Raw genomic sequence first — 14,552 nt, 5'->3', positions numbered from 1 at the left:
TTTTTTTTTTGTATAAAGTGCAAACATTTCGTCCCAAAGTCTAAGTACTTTAGTGCAGTAAGATGTTGTTTCACGTCCTGTCAAGAATTCGTATAGTATGAGCCTGGATCTACGTGTCAAACTGTTCCATTTGTTTATGTAAAGTGATATTAAAAAAAGATATAAACTATATCTGTCCGTTGCTTTTGGCAAAATTTACAACCACATACTGTATATAATTCCTAGTTTCCATATTTATCCGCATGTAAAGGGCCGGTTTATCCATGTTACAGATATTCAATATTTATGGCTAGAAGAACTCGTATGTACACTTTAGTTTCCAGAACTGTTTGGTAACCTTTCGTACCTTATTAAAGATTCTTAAATCTCAGTGATTGTGGTAGGAATTTCTTCTTCACCCCCAGCAACCTGCTGCCTCTTCCGCCAGCCTGACTGGGTCTCTGGTCTCCCTTGCCTTCCTCATCTGTCATAGCAGGTCATATAAATGTGATAAATGAGCGCTACCCTGCTGGCTTTCCAAGAGGGTGTAATTAGTATTTATATCAAAATTTATGAAACGAATTTTCGGCCGCAGTATAATTTAAATGACCTTTGCAGACGTAGAACAACAACCATAAAAATAACAGAAATCGATTGCATAGGTGAACATCAATATTAATGTCCGCGAATTGTCAGAAGCTCAGGGGGTCACGCAGCAGTGCTGCAAATGAACTTGCAGCTGAGGGTTCTGCTACTCCCCAAATTAAATTCCCCAGGCTGAAAGCAAGTCAAGGATTTGCAATATCATATTTTCTCATGCTGTCTTCAATTAAGCCATTTATGGCCATCACTAATTTCCAGGATGTCGATGCATGCCTTTCCAGGTCTTCGTTCATTGTCCAAAAGTAAATGTCCCTAAAGTATTTTACTTATATTTCTTCAAACACGATGCTAATTTAAATTAATTACTTCCTATGATATGTTATTATTCCTATAATTTTGCCACTGTTATTAGTTCGCTCAAAAAATACATCCAGGGAAGGGAATGATTTTATGTAATTTGATGATCTTTCTATCTCTTTTATTTATTTCTCATTTACTTAAGAAATTCGTTCCATTGGCTGGCGTTGATACAGTAAATTTGTAAATGAGGAGACAATATAAAAAATCTAAATTACTTGTGCTTAATGACTGTAGCAGAACGCCTTTTCTCTAAATCAGATTGTCTTTCTTGCAGTTTAGTTTGATAGATTTGCAAGCTATGCTGCTCCAGCGAAGTTAGCTGCGCTGGTAGGAACCACGGGCTTCTTTGTCTCTGGTTGTAGCTTGCATGATCGCCCCATTAGGCAGACTACTAGTCAGAGATCACAAACCAGGCCCCTTGACTGTAGCTGCCAGGGTGCTGAGGGGGATGGACTAAGACTGACCTCACTGGGCAAAGAACCTAGACTTGCCTTAATATACTAGGTGTGTTCAGAAAGTCAGTCCACTGGCTATATTAACTTTGAGAAGGGGGTGGGGAATGAAAGGGGGTGGGGAAGAAAGGCTTAGAAGGTATGAGAACTCCTTCAGACACTCAGCTAATTTTAAATCGAAATGAAAATTTCAGGCATATGTCATTGTCCAATTGTACAATTGCAAAACCGAGTCCTTAAATCCTTCTAAAAATCCTTTGTTGACTTGCCCTTTCTTCAGTGGCTTGTTTGCGTTCGTCATTTTTAGACCAGAGTCTTATGCGGGTGGTGGTTCACTTTAAACGGATGCTCTTCATGTAAAAGCAATATTGGCCATTCAAGAGAAGAGCGCCACCTTGAAAGGTTGAGAGAGTTCAGGAAGTTGGAGACCACTGGCACCTTAAAACGAATTGCTCAAAAATCTTGCCAGCCCAGAGATAGCTCCACTTTGGTGCGGAGGTTTGAAATTCATCAACATTTGTAGTTTTTGAAGTGACGCCAGACATTAGGTTCAATAATTAAAACAAGTAGAAATGGGAACAAAAACAGCTGATCTCTATAGGAAAGGTAACAGCTCAATTAATAATCCTTCTGTTCCATTAGACCACTCGGTATGAGTTTTATAATGATAATCTTAATAGTAATAGTCTCTTTGTGACTGTGCTCATATATTTAAGAAGATAGCAAATGAGAAACTCTAAGAGTACTTGAACATAAATAAAAACAGTTGACTTTAAATTTGGAAATATAAATGTCTCATTATTTGTGGTTACCTGATATTCCTATTTTTAACGATCACAGATCATATTAAATGGCATACTTTCGGATATGATTTAAGAAGGATATATATTTTTTCCAAAAAAAATCAATTTTAGGGGAAACGTCACTTCCAATGGACTTTACTTTCCCCCCTAGTCTTTTCTTGAGACATTGAAGGCCAAATAATTAAAAACAAACAAACAAATCCATTTGGGACAACATGATGAGAGTAGGAAATTTACTGTATGTTTCCACATTTTCTTTGGATTTGGGAACAGAAATAATTTTTCAAAATCCTATCAGAGAGTTACAGGGGGTGTGAACTCTCTCACTCTACAGAAAGGAGCTTTTTGCTTGTTTAAGTCAACATCTAGGCCAAGCATTCTCTCCTCCAACACGCACCTCAAAGACAAAGTCATTAATGCTGTAGGTTGCCTAAACTAATGCTTCAAACTTACATGCAGTCGTTTATTTTGCTCGTACCTTTAATGTCTGTTCCAGAGATGTATTCTTCGTACTTTTCTTCATGGGCTATTAGGTTTTGAAATACATGAATGTGAACAGCAAAATATATTGTTAGACCCTATTTAGCAGGAGCTGAAGACACTGCAAATGGTTGGTTTCTATGTGTGGCTGTGGATTTTGATTTAGGCAGCAAGCAGTCTCTGTTCCTATAGTGACTGCATTGTACTCTGGATACTATCAAATGATTAGACCAGCGATCGAGTTATTAAAAAGTTATATTGTGTCAACAGAAAATGCCCGAGTACAAGTCATTGTACTTGAGAAACGAAGACCAACGATTTGTGGGATGTGTGTCTATTTATGAAGCTGGCGTATAAATATATGAGCAGTATTTATATTGGGGCTCAGTCATTTTCAAGCATTTAAAATCCTTTGTTTTCTTTTTCAAAAGCCACCCCCAACCGCTTTAAGCAGTTGCAGCTGATGATTTTGATTTTTTAAAGTCAAGCATTCAAGTTAACCTTTAAGAAGCAAACTATCTCCAAAAGAAAGCTGTAACCTTTCAATTGCCCCATCTGCTTATCTATTATTTTTCTTTTTTCTTTTCCTCCCTCCCTCCCTCTTCTTCTTCTTCTTCTTTGGCTGACAAAGAAAATAGCACTAACCTTTGCTGATGGGTCTGGCATTTAAATGTTTTTATTTGCTGATTGTGAAGTCCCTTCTGAACCTTGACAGGGTTGGCAACAGAAGAGAACTCAGATACCCAACGCAGCCTCTAGACGGTCCCTTTTTGAGGCCAGAGTAGAATCAGGGTCCCATGCACCGGAAGCTGGTGGAGTTGGGACCAGAATATCACTCATTCCTGGATATGACTGGAAGGCCCTGGGCCTTAAAGAGGCGCCTACATGGGAGGAGGGTTGGGCCGGGCTGTCTGGGCTGGCACACTGCACTTCCAGTGGAGGCACTGGATCCACGTCCTGCGTGGTTCCCTGAGTAGATACAAAGCCATTGGATGGATTTTACCTATTTCCCACGGACCTTTATTTTTCCAACTTAAAATACGAATTATCAAATAATCTCCTCTCTAGGCAGAGTTCGACTCTTCTCTTAGCAGTGGGAGTAGCTCTTTAGAAGGAGGTGTTTGTAGGAGAAAGAAGAAAAAATATCCAAATAAAAAAATATATAGATAGGCAAATAGATGGTCACAGTGGAATTCCAGAACTCCTTGGTTTTAGAGTTCTTGAAAATAAGATGGCAATGGAGAAAGGTCAAGGCTAGCCAACCCACTGAAAGGTCACAGTAGGCTTGCTGCTCTTTGAGCTTTTTACCTAGGTATCCATTGTCTGTACTATATATTTATTTACACAAGTCAGATAAAGAAATTAAGCTTTTATAGGGAAACCATACAGCAATTACATGTTCACATGATAATCACTGGTTTGGAGCAAGAAATTTTTAAAAAAGTTAATAACTTCCTCTAATAAGCCACAGTTGAGCCTCTTCCTCAAAGTTTATTGCGAATCTAATGGTGTAATATGCAAAAATATGGGCCATGTTCTCTATTGATCTATGCAAGGCCAATTCACTGCAGGGTCCTTCCCTGAGCACTGGGAAACAGGATCGGGCCAAACCAGGGGCTATTTTTATGGCGCAAGCTGGACTCTGTCATCAGTTCCTCATGTCGATTTCCACTTCAGAGCCACGAGCTAAAACAGTATGAAGTTTCCAATGGATGCCGTTCAGGTTCAGGAGATGGGCGTCTCCTAAGAGGTGGATTAGCTATCTGGCATGGAAATGACTCCTGGCAGTGAAGGAAGGTGCAGAGCCGGACGCCGCTGACCACAGGCCGCCTCACCGGAGAGTCCCGGGTGGAGTCGCTAACACCACGGTCTTCCTGGTTGGCACTCACCGCAATGGAGCGTGGGCACGAACACACGGGAGCCACCTCTTCAAGCAAACAAACCAGCAAAATCCACCCAGAAGCTCGAAGGCAAAGGACCTTATCGAAACTTTAACTTTTCAAATATACATGTACATATTTGGACATCTGTCTGGTGTCACAGTGGTCACGAAGGCACAGACGTCGCAGACGTGTAATGAAAGCGAGGAAGGCGCAAAGCTGAGCCCTGGTCTGGTTTCTTTCCACCCGGGGATAAAAAAAGAGAAAAAAGAAAAATTCTGTCTCTGGCCCAAACATCCACAAATGACCCAGAAAACCGACACTCAGCAGAGCACCGAAAAGCAGACTGTGCAAGCGGAGACGAAGGTGACGCCGCGAGAAAAAGGGGGCGATCTGGGGGGTGGGGGGTGGAAGGGGCATTTTTAATCCTATAGAGTCCTTGGGGACGTGGATACCGGGCTTTGGGTGGGCGTGTGCGGGGTAGGGGTGTGTAAACCAGATACCACCCCCCACTCCGCAGGACGCTCAGCCGTCGGCGGCTTGGGGGTGGGGGCAGCGCCACCCAGTTTCTCCGCGGGGAGCTTTCCTGGTCGCCGCCGCCGCGGGCTCGGGCTGAGCGCGGGCGCGCGGCGCGCATGCGCGGCCCGCAGCTCGCCGCTCCACGTGCTGATGAATATGCATGAGGCGCCCGCGCTCGGACGGGCGGCGGAGGGAGCCGCGCGGAGCTGGCTGGAGCGAAAGCCGCTGGCTCGGCTCCCAAAACAGTGCGGCGGGGAAGGTGCAAGCGTTTCTTTTGCGACCGCGCGGGTCGGAGGGAGTTCACCGTGCCGGGCGCACCGCGGTGGCTCGGGCCGCCGGCGCTCGGGGCCAGGGGAGGCGCGGGTTGCGCTGGCCGGCGGGCTCGCCCCTTCCTCTCCGGCCGCTGGCTGCGCGCGGCGGCGCTCGCCGGCTCTCGGCCCGGGGGTCGCCCCTTCCCATCCCGTGCGCTCGGGAGGCCTCCTCCCTCCCCTCGAAACACCGGGGCTGGCGCCTGGCTGGCCGGGTCTCCTTAGCACCACGGAGAAGACGGCCCCGGGACTCACCGGGCGGGACCCGGGACGGAGCTGGGCGTCAGGGGTGCAGCGGGGATCTGTGGCGTCCCAGACCCATCCCCCGTCCTTGGCCAGAGCCAGGCCTGGAGGGCTGCCTGCCTGCCTTTGTCTTTCTCGCCAGGGCCCCCTCGCTCGCTCAGGTTGTGCCCCAATCCCTGTCTGTCGGGGAGACTTAGGTAGGGGTCATTTGTTTAAACCGCTGCGCTAGCATCCCCCACCCCTCCGCCCGTCCACTCCATCTTTCCGAAATCATGGCTTGCTCCTCCGTCTGCGAGCGGCGGGGACCGACCTGTTCAGCTCAAACGTGCTTGGTATGACGCTTGGTGAAGGAACTGCTGCCCCGGGCCGCCACACCTGGACAAATGAGAACTCAGGGTTCGGGCACTACAGTCCTGCACTGCCGTCTCCTCTGGTGACATTCTTGGGGTTCTGAACGCTACGTAATATTTTGCGGCCCACAGGCTGACGTTTCCGAAGAGAGCTATAGCACCTGTCCGGGTTCCGTCTGTCTGGTGAAGAGGCCAAACCTTGTCAGCAAAGGGGAGGTCCGGCGCAAAGTCAAAAAAGCCCCCTGGTCCTGGCACCTCCATCCGAGGAGTGTCCAGTCAGGCCTTTGGGTCTTTGAATCTAAGCCCTGGGTCCCAGACCATCAGAAAATGGCTGCTGGTAGGTTCTAATTCTCTGGATTTTACTTTGAGCTGAATGGGCAGACCCACTCATGGCTCCCACCCTCTCCCTCCCGAGCCCCCTATACCAACGGAAAGGGCCTAGAGTCACACTGTGGGCTAACACAGGGTCACCATGCCCTGCTAATGCTGGACTCTGGGTCCCAGAACAGCATTTCACCTGACAACTGCCACTAGTCAGGCCCAAGGGCTAGGGCAGAGGGGTTTGGGAATCCCTCTGGCCAAGAGAGGTTCTTTCCTGCTTCGAAGCCCCAGCCTCGGGGTTCAGTAAAGGGGCACTTGCTCTGGGTCGCTCTGCCCCATCGAGGACTCTCATCCCTGCCACAAAAACCCTTTGCCTCCTCAGGCCCTGGAAGATGGTCTGTACTCCTGGTCCTGGCAGGCCAGAGCCTGCCAATGCAGTGAAGGGCGCAGAACCCTAGTTCCTCGACCCCTCTTCACCAGGCCCTCCCCTTCGCAGTCCGGGCCTTTTGTGGAGCGGAGGGAGTGACTCCCCCGCTGCCAGGCTGTGGTGAAGATCTGGGTGATGCCCCTTGCGAAGCTAAGGCTCAAAGCCAGGGTGGGTTTCCGAGGTCTTCCTCTGCAGACCAAGACCCAAGACCCCTTTCTGTTCCTTAAGGGGCTGGAAGGAAGGGAGGGGCGGGGCAGGAGGGGCTGGGTCCCCGCGCCAGCAAACTGGGACTTCCTGAGTTGCTGGGTTGGGCCGTCAATGCTGGGGCGGGGCAGGGGCCCTTGCCTAGTGAGAGGACACCCCCTCCCTCCCCACCCCCCACCCCCGCTGCTTCTCCTCCTACCCCGGAATTCTTGGGGCATCCTCGAGCTTGGGCTGCTGCAGGCTCTTTCCTTGGCGGTGAAGTGGACACTGGGGCCTCTGGGGCCAGGCCGAGCTAAGTCTGCCGAGACAGTGGCAGGGAGGGGGAGGTGTAGACCGATCCTGGGAAAGGGAACCCCAAATCCTCTGCCCACATTTAGGGTCTTCAGGAGGATTGAATTTATCTGCCCACCAATCATCCCTGAAATCTAGATATCCCTCCCCCCAACCCGGTAAGCCCTGTGTTTTTTCCCACCTGGCCCTGCTGTCACACCCCCCCCCCCCCCCCCCCAGTGCAGCTCTGCGTGAGCGCCAGCGGCCTGAGGCGCCCTCTGAGAGGATGGGCTGATTTTGCGGGGCTGGAGTGTGTGAACATACACGGAGGACCGAGGTGGTAGGAAGCTTCCCGGGTCCCCAGAGAGGGAGAGGACGGGAGAAAAGGGTCCACCCCCGATCTCCTAGTCTGTCTGTCCGGGGGACACCAATGCTGCCTTTCCAGAATGAACTTTTCTCAGGCCTCTAGAGCCCTGGGGTAGGAGTCAGGGAAGGCGTGCCCCTTGCTGGGTAGTTTCTAATGACTCGGTTCTCCCACAAAGTTGACACCTGGTTTCCATTAGAACGCGGTGAAGTTACTGTTATTACTCTGATCACCATTAATACTATTTTTAAACGGACATTTCTAAGAGCCACAGCTTCTCAAATATATTGACTTGCCTCTTGAAGATATCGCAACAATTACCGTGTGCACTCACACCTCTCCTTCCCACTAGAAAAAAATTAAACTTCATTTTTCCCGTCGTTACCTTTGGACACGTCATTTGCATGTGACTAATATGAAGGGAGAAAGGCGCTTCTTGTTGGAGCTGGTGGGCTCTAGAATTGAAATGTGAAAGATGGTTTTGGAGGGGGGTGGGGGTGGCTAGGCGCTGCCCTGTGGCACGGGGCTGACCTTTGGCTGACACGATCATGGAGCAAGCAGCTCCGTAACAGGAGGATTTGCTACATTAACCATTGGAAGTGGCAGTGTAAGCCCACACTCAGAATCCAGATCACCCTCCAATTAGTGTATGACTGTTGAAGTCCCGAGGCTTTACCAAGTGTCAGGCAGGCCGTTCACAGCTGACCAGGGCTGCCAGGAACACAGGGTAAAAGGCACATGCCTCGTTCTTTAAAAACCAAAGCAAACTCCAAGCAACCTCTTTGAATAATTCCTGAATGCCTCCAAGTCTCCACTTTGAGGCGATGCTTATAAAATAAGGCGAATTATGTTGTTCTAATGAATTCTGTTCTGAGAAACCCTTAACACCAGGCAAGGCTGTGAAAGCACTGTTACATTATAGTCACCCTTTCTTTAAAAAATATCCATATATATATTCCAAATAGATGCATATATACATAGTTGTAATAGCTGGATAGCTAAGAGTGTGGCACTTCCTATCTGCTAGGCAAGGAGGCACACCTAGTGAGAGGCGAATCTCACAGGTTTTAAAGTTGACTTGTCTTCACCTCCTGGGGTTCTACTGGTCCTCAGATTTGGAAGCCTAGAAAGAGAAGGCTGGCCTCACCCAGGAGGCGGCAGTTGGAGCCGTCGCCACTCCCAGCAGCCTCGGCAGGAAGGCCAGTCAGAGATTGAGGCTGCGGTTCCATCTCTATTTGTTGAACCGGCTTGGGAAAGGGGTCATTTGACTGCAGATGGCATTAACTCAGCGAAAACTTTCATCACAGCAACCCGGGAAGTGATTTTTTTCGATTTCCTTCAATAACAGATCCCACTAACCACTCTCCATTTTAGGGGGTGGGTGGGGGATTCGCGGGTGCTCAAGATCAGAGTGACTCTGAGGGTGCGTGGTAGCAGGGTGTGTGCTGGGGGTAGAAGAAGCGAAATCGAAATCTTGTTCCTGCTCGCCGCCCTGACAGCCCTCCAACGGCGGCCATCCGTCAGCCGCTGTCCCTTCAGAGAGAGGGTGGCAGCAGTGGCGGCCACAGCTCTCAGCACCCAAGTGTTCGCTTCTGCCGCTGGATTTTACGGGGCAGGGAAGCACCAGGGGTGCCAGGAAGCCGTTCCCAGGATCAGGACTTGTTCGCAGCTGAAAACCAGAAAAAAATTAGGCTGGCGCTTTTGTTCTCAACAAAAAAAGAGATTCTCCAAGGAATCTCTTCCTCCACTCCCGTCTTCGAGGAGCAGCAAGGAGAAAACCCACTTCTGTCCAGGGGGAAAGAGAGTTGAAAAAGAAGGACTCCGGAGAGAAAACCCCTTCTCTGAGCACCCACAGGAGAGGAATCGAGACCGGGCTCACCCTGAGAGCCACTAGGTGGACTCCCGGCCGCAGGTCCTGTGGCCCAGCGGCGAAGGCGGCCCCCAGGCTCCGCAGACGTGGCTCCAGGAACCTGACTTCCGACCAGGGCGACCCGCTCCCTGCGCACTCTTTGCGGATGCCAGGGGTCCAGCCCCCACCCTTATCACCATTTTAAAAGTCGACCCTTTCCTTCCTCTTGAGAAGGCCCCCAAGGCTGGTGTCAGAGTGAGGATGAGAGAGGGACAGGTTGGAATAGGTCTGGGGGTGAGGAGAGAGAAAAGATCACCAGGGGTCATTTTCAGGCCCACTCCCGCTCCGCCCCCAGGTTGTCAATCTCCAGCAAGAGACTTCCCCGTCACCAACTTCCAAACTGTGTCAACTGTGAGGACGAAACCAGGGGGCCGTCTTGGGAAAAAGCGCTCCTTTCGGAAGTCAGTGAAAACAATCTGCGGAGGCCTGTTCCCGAAGGAGACGGAGAGCGCTGGCCCTTGGAACCTCCCTTTCTGGGTCCGCGGTCCCCGCCACGGTCGGGCCCAGGGAGGCCGCGGGCGGTGGCGCCTGCCAGCGCCGCAGTCACAGGATGTCCCCAGGCCCTGGGAGTCCAGGGGCTCGCAGCACCTCCCCCCTTTCGGGGATTCGCCCAGGCCTGGCCAGGGACTGATTCCTCTTCCGAGTTTACCCGCCAAGCCCTGGCCCAGGACACCGAAGGGCCACGGGGGTGGGTGGAGGGGAGTGGGACACCTAACACTGGCAGCGGGGCCACTGACGTCAGGGGCTCCTGGCTGGCCGCAGCTCCAGCCGGGCCACGGGCGCTCGGAGCGCACGGGCGTAGCTCATTATTGGCCACTCTAAGTTGCAAACGCGAGCTCTTCCAGCAACCTCTCCCGCGTCAGTAACCCGACCTACGGAAACGGGAAGGGAAAGGGAGAAAGGAGTAGAAGCAGCGATTGGGGTTCTCCGAGATCCCCCTCTTAATTCCACAGCCTCCTACGGCAGGTCGGCTCGCCCCTGGCCCTCCCCCCCCTGCCCCTCTGGGGACCACTCTTAAGGAGGTGTGGGCTCAGCTCTTTGTACCGAGTTTGGGGGAATTCTTGGTTACAGCAGTAACCATTGTTCTTGTGGGAACTAACCAAGTGACTGCAAGTTGCCTGTTAGACCCCAGCATGTGGAGCGCAATCACTCAATCTGCGGAGCGGACACTCTCCTAAACCCAGTTTTAGGATGTTCATGCACTTTTCATCTGGCTAGATCCTTAGCTCGAGATCTGATATTATTACTGTTGTCGTTGAGTAAAAGGAAGCCATGGAAACATACACTCCCCCCCCCCTCCCCCATGGCGGAGATAAATGGAGGGTCAGGATCAGAACCTTTCATCTGTGACACTAGAATCAGCTTTTCTTTGCTTTCCGTTTTGCAAGGGCATGTAGGGCTCACGTGTGCACGAAAGTAAAATTTTAGGTTGCAAGAACTTTGAAATCACACCAGTTTTTGGTTCTAGTCCTAAGACCTTGCTGAAGTTTGCCCTCTGAGGACCACTGGTCTGTGAGCAGGGGCAGGCCATGGTGAGGCCAAACCGGGCCTGGGCTCTGCTCTACAGGGAGAGCGCCGACCCAGGAGCTCATTTGTCAGTGTGCAACATGTGAGTGTGACCTGGTGCTTTCATTTATGGAAAAAGAACAACAATGTGACGTTAGAAGGAAATTAAAAAACCCCTACCCGAATCACAGACAAATTTCATATAAGTGGAAACAATAATTCATAAATTCAAGTACCTTGGATATCTCATTTGTCATAACTAATTTCCTTGAAATTAGGTAATGGAATTGAAAGTCCCTTGGAAGGTGCTGTATATAAGTGCACGTGTACAACTGTATATGCCACTAAATAGAAGTTTTCAAAATGTAAGATTATTTTCACACACAAGGACATAAAATGTGTTTGGCAGTACCCAGAGGGCCAAGATGAAAGCTTCTTTAGTTATACCTACAGAAGGTAGGAATATCTAGAAAAGTGCTTTAACAGGCAAATCGTGTGTTTAGTGTGTCATAGAAAAACAGCAGAGTGAATTAAAATTTCTCTTTTGGAACTTTGGTTGGCTTTAAAACAGAACCGTGATGCTGCTGACCGTATTGGACTGAAAGTAGTCATTTATTTCTGACCAATCATTTTACGTAACATACATGTACTGGTTTCTCAGAAGTGTGCAGCCAGTCCTCATTTGGTAAAACAGGAGTACAAATGATCATCGTGTTTATGCACAATATAAAGGGAGTTAAGGAAAATCTAATTCATCGCACTGAAACATACACAAAGTGCCACAAACATGAGTCAATAAGAAATCTACTAGAATTGTGTGTGTTTTAAACACTTGGAAAAGATAGCGGTCCTCAAACAGAAAGATGAAAAGGAAGCTCATTTAGGGTAAATAAAAACAGGTGAAGGTCTAAGGTCCATGCTTGTTAGGTTTTCCCTTAGTGGTTATTAGCGATTCTTCTGGCTGGAATAGCTAGGCTTTTATTTAAAATTCCAAAAGTGTGTGCTAAATGGATCTACGAAATATTTGGAGTTGAGGACAAGACTCAGCAGCAGGCAAGCCCTTTCCTGCTGGGCTTCTGTTTTACGGACTCCTTCCTTTATGTGCTGTGAATCTTTCCAGAGAACCCTGCGATTTTTTTGGTACAGCTGGCTGGGATCCATGGGTTTAAGATATAGTTCAGATGATGTGTACAGCACCATGTCCAAAGAAAATTCAAGAAGTTTCACTGGATTTAAAATATCAGTTTATGTTGTTAATGTCCATGACTCAATAACCATTTATATGCTTAAGGCAAAAATGTTAATACTAAAAATTTCAAAGTCACTCTGTGTGTGCATGCCTTTAAGTATGTGATTTGCCCATGTTAGACAATGTTCTATGACAGTGAGGTGATTTTTAGGTGCTGCCGCCGTTAGGAATTCACGCCCTGGACTGGAAAACTCAGTTGCCACCCTTAGCATTTTCACTTGTGAAACTGAGGTGCTTCGGACAACATGCTCACTACATTTTCATACAGCTCTAACGGTTGTGATTCCCTTTGCTCTTTATTGTGAATAAAAGGACTTTCACATCTTGAGTTTGGTTTGGGGAAAAATTAAAACTGATAAATTGACTTAGCTGATTTGGATAGAGATCCAACTGACTAAATATTCCTATTGTCAAACCTCACTGTTATGTTCTCCCTTTTCTGGAAGCCCTATTTCAGAAAGCTCCGCTCTGTTCAACACGGCAGGACACAGAGAGCCTCTCCTCCCTCTGTCTTAGTTAAAAATGAAATGCAATGCTTTTCTAGTGCTCTCCTTGCGTGACCTAAACAGATCTTTCTAAATGGAGAAGAAGAGGAATGGAAAACCATTGCGTTACATTTAGATGAAACTCAGGCCATAAGTAAATAGATAGAAGTATGTTATTATGTGTTTTATTTGAACATGTATTGCCATCATTATTTTATAAACATTTACTTTCTATTTGGAAAAAGAGTGTACCCATCTACACTATGAAAAGTATCAACAATAAGAGGGGAAACACACACACACACACTCATATAATTTGATGGCTGGAGGTTAGTGTGACACTGGAAAGACACTGAGCATACGCTTCAGTCTACAGTTCTGCAGCTGTTGATTGCTACACGACGAGGCAGTTGACCGCACCTGAGTCGAATAATGGATTCATTGGCTAATTACCCCCACAGCGTAAAGGACCAGAGTAGTCTTTGCTATCATAAGTGTGGGCACTTAAAAATAAATTCAAAACAAAAAATTCCAAATGCTTTCTTGTGCCTAGAAAAAACAAAGCGGCCCACACCCCAGAGTTAACCGACTGCAAGACAAAAGAGGGTGTTTGCCGCAAGAGAGGCATGAACAAACTCAGAGAGAGAGATTTTTGACTTTTGTTTACCTTGACAAGAAATAGAACGCCACTGACAATGCGAATGTTCTTTTTAATCAGAACACATTCTATCACAAACGGTGTCTCTCCTTTCCTTTCTTTGGCTTCTCCTGCCGTTTCCTCCCTGACCCTTATTCTCTCAGCTCTGAGCTGGCACCTCAGGCAGTACGAAGCCATACAAAGACCTTTCCCAGGGTGGCAGGCAGGGTGGTTTGGGTGCACTGCCTGTATTCTCACATGGCCTTGGGAACAATTTTATCACCGGATCCGTCTGCAGTCAGCGAGTCTGGCCTCCCACAGTGGGACAGGCTGAGGGTCTGCCAACTCGGAGCCCAGCGCTGGTCAGAATGCTTCAGGACATTTACACTTTCAAAATTGTGCAGAAAATGGCTCTATTCTGTTTTGTTTTGTTCTAAATAGAGGCGTCCTTGTTCACAAACAGGAGGAATCCTGGTGGTGCAGTGGTTAAGCGTTGGGCTTTGATCCTCAAGGCTGCCAGTTCGAAAACCACCGGCAGCTCTGCGGCAGGAAGACTGGGGCCCTCTACTCGCATAAACAGTTATGGTTGCGGACACTCACATGGGATCGCTATGAGTCAGCATTGACTCAAGGGCAGTGAATTTGGTGTTTAAAGATCTGTTGTTTGTCACAAACAAATCAGCCTTTTTCTAATTTTCATTTAGTGGCTCACTCTTTTCTTCTTCTTTATAAATCATATCTTTATTTGTCTTTGGGATTGGGAACATGACATAAAAACATACAGACCGCTTTTTGTACATTTTGTTCTTAGATGCTATGGGGTCAATTCCCACTTACTGGGCTGCAGCGTACAACAGAGAAAAACCTGTCTTTCTCTGATCCGGATGCCACATTCTTCTTCATCTACCCTCCTCCTCCAACTATTTCATCCGCATCAGATTGGATACACATGGTGAAAAGCTACAACCCTGTCACCTATCCTGATTTTTCTAAAAGCATTTTATTAGGGGCTCATACAACTCTTATCATAATCCACACATACATCAATTGTGTAAAGCACATTTGTACATTCATTGCCCCCATCATTCTCAAAACATTTCCTCTCCACATAAGCCCTCGGCATTAGGTCCTCATTTTTCCCCTCCCTCCCCGCTCCCCCCTCCCTCATGAGCCCTTGATAATTTATAAATTGTTATTTTGTCA

Source organism: Echinops telfairi, unplaced genomic scaffold (genome assembly GCF_000313985.2).
Source record: "Echinops telfairi isolate 266 unplaced genomic scaffold, ASM31398v2 ScPeMD7_4225;HRSCAF=4972, whole genome shotgun sequence".
NCBI classification, from domain to species: Eukaryota; Metazoa; Chordata; class Mammalia; order Afrosoricida; family Tenrecidae; genus Echinops; species Echinops telfairi.
Note: the sequence above shows the minus strand (reverse complement) of the source record.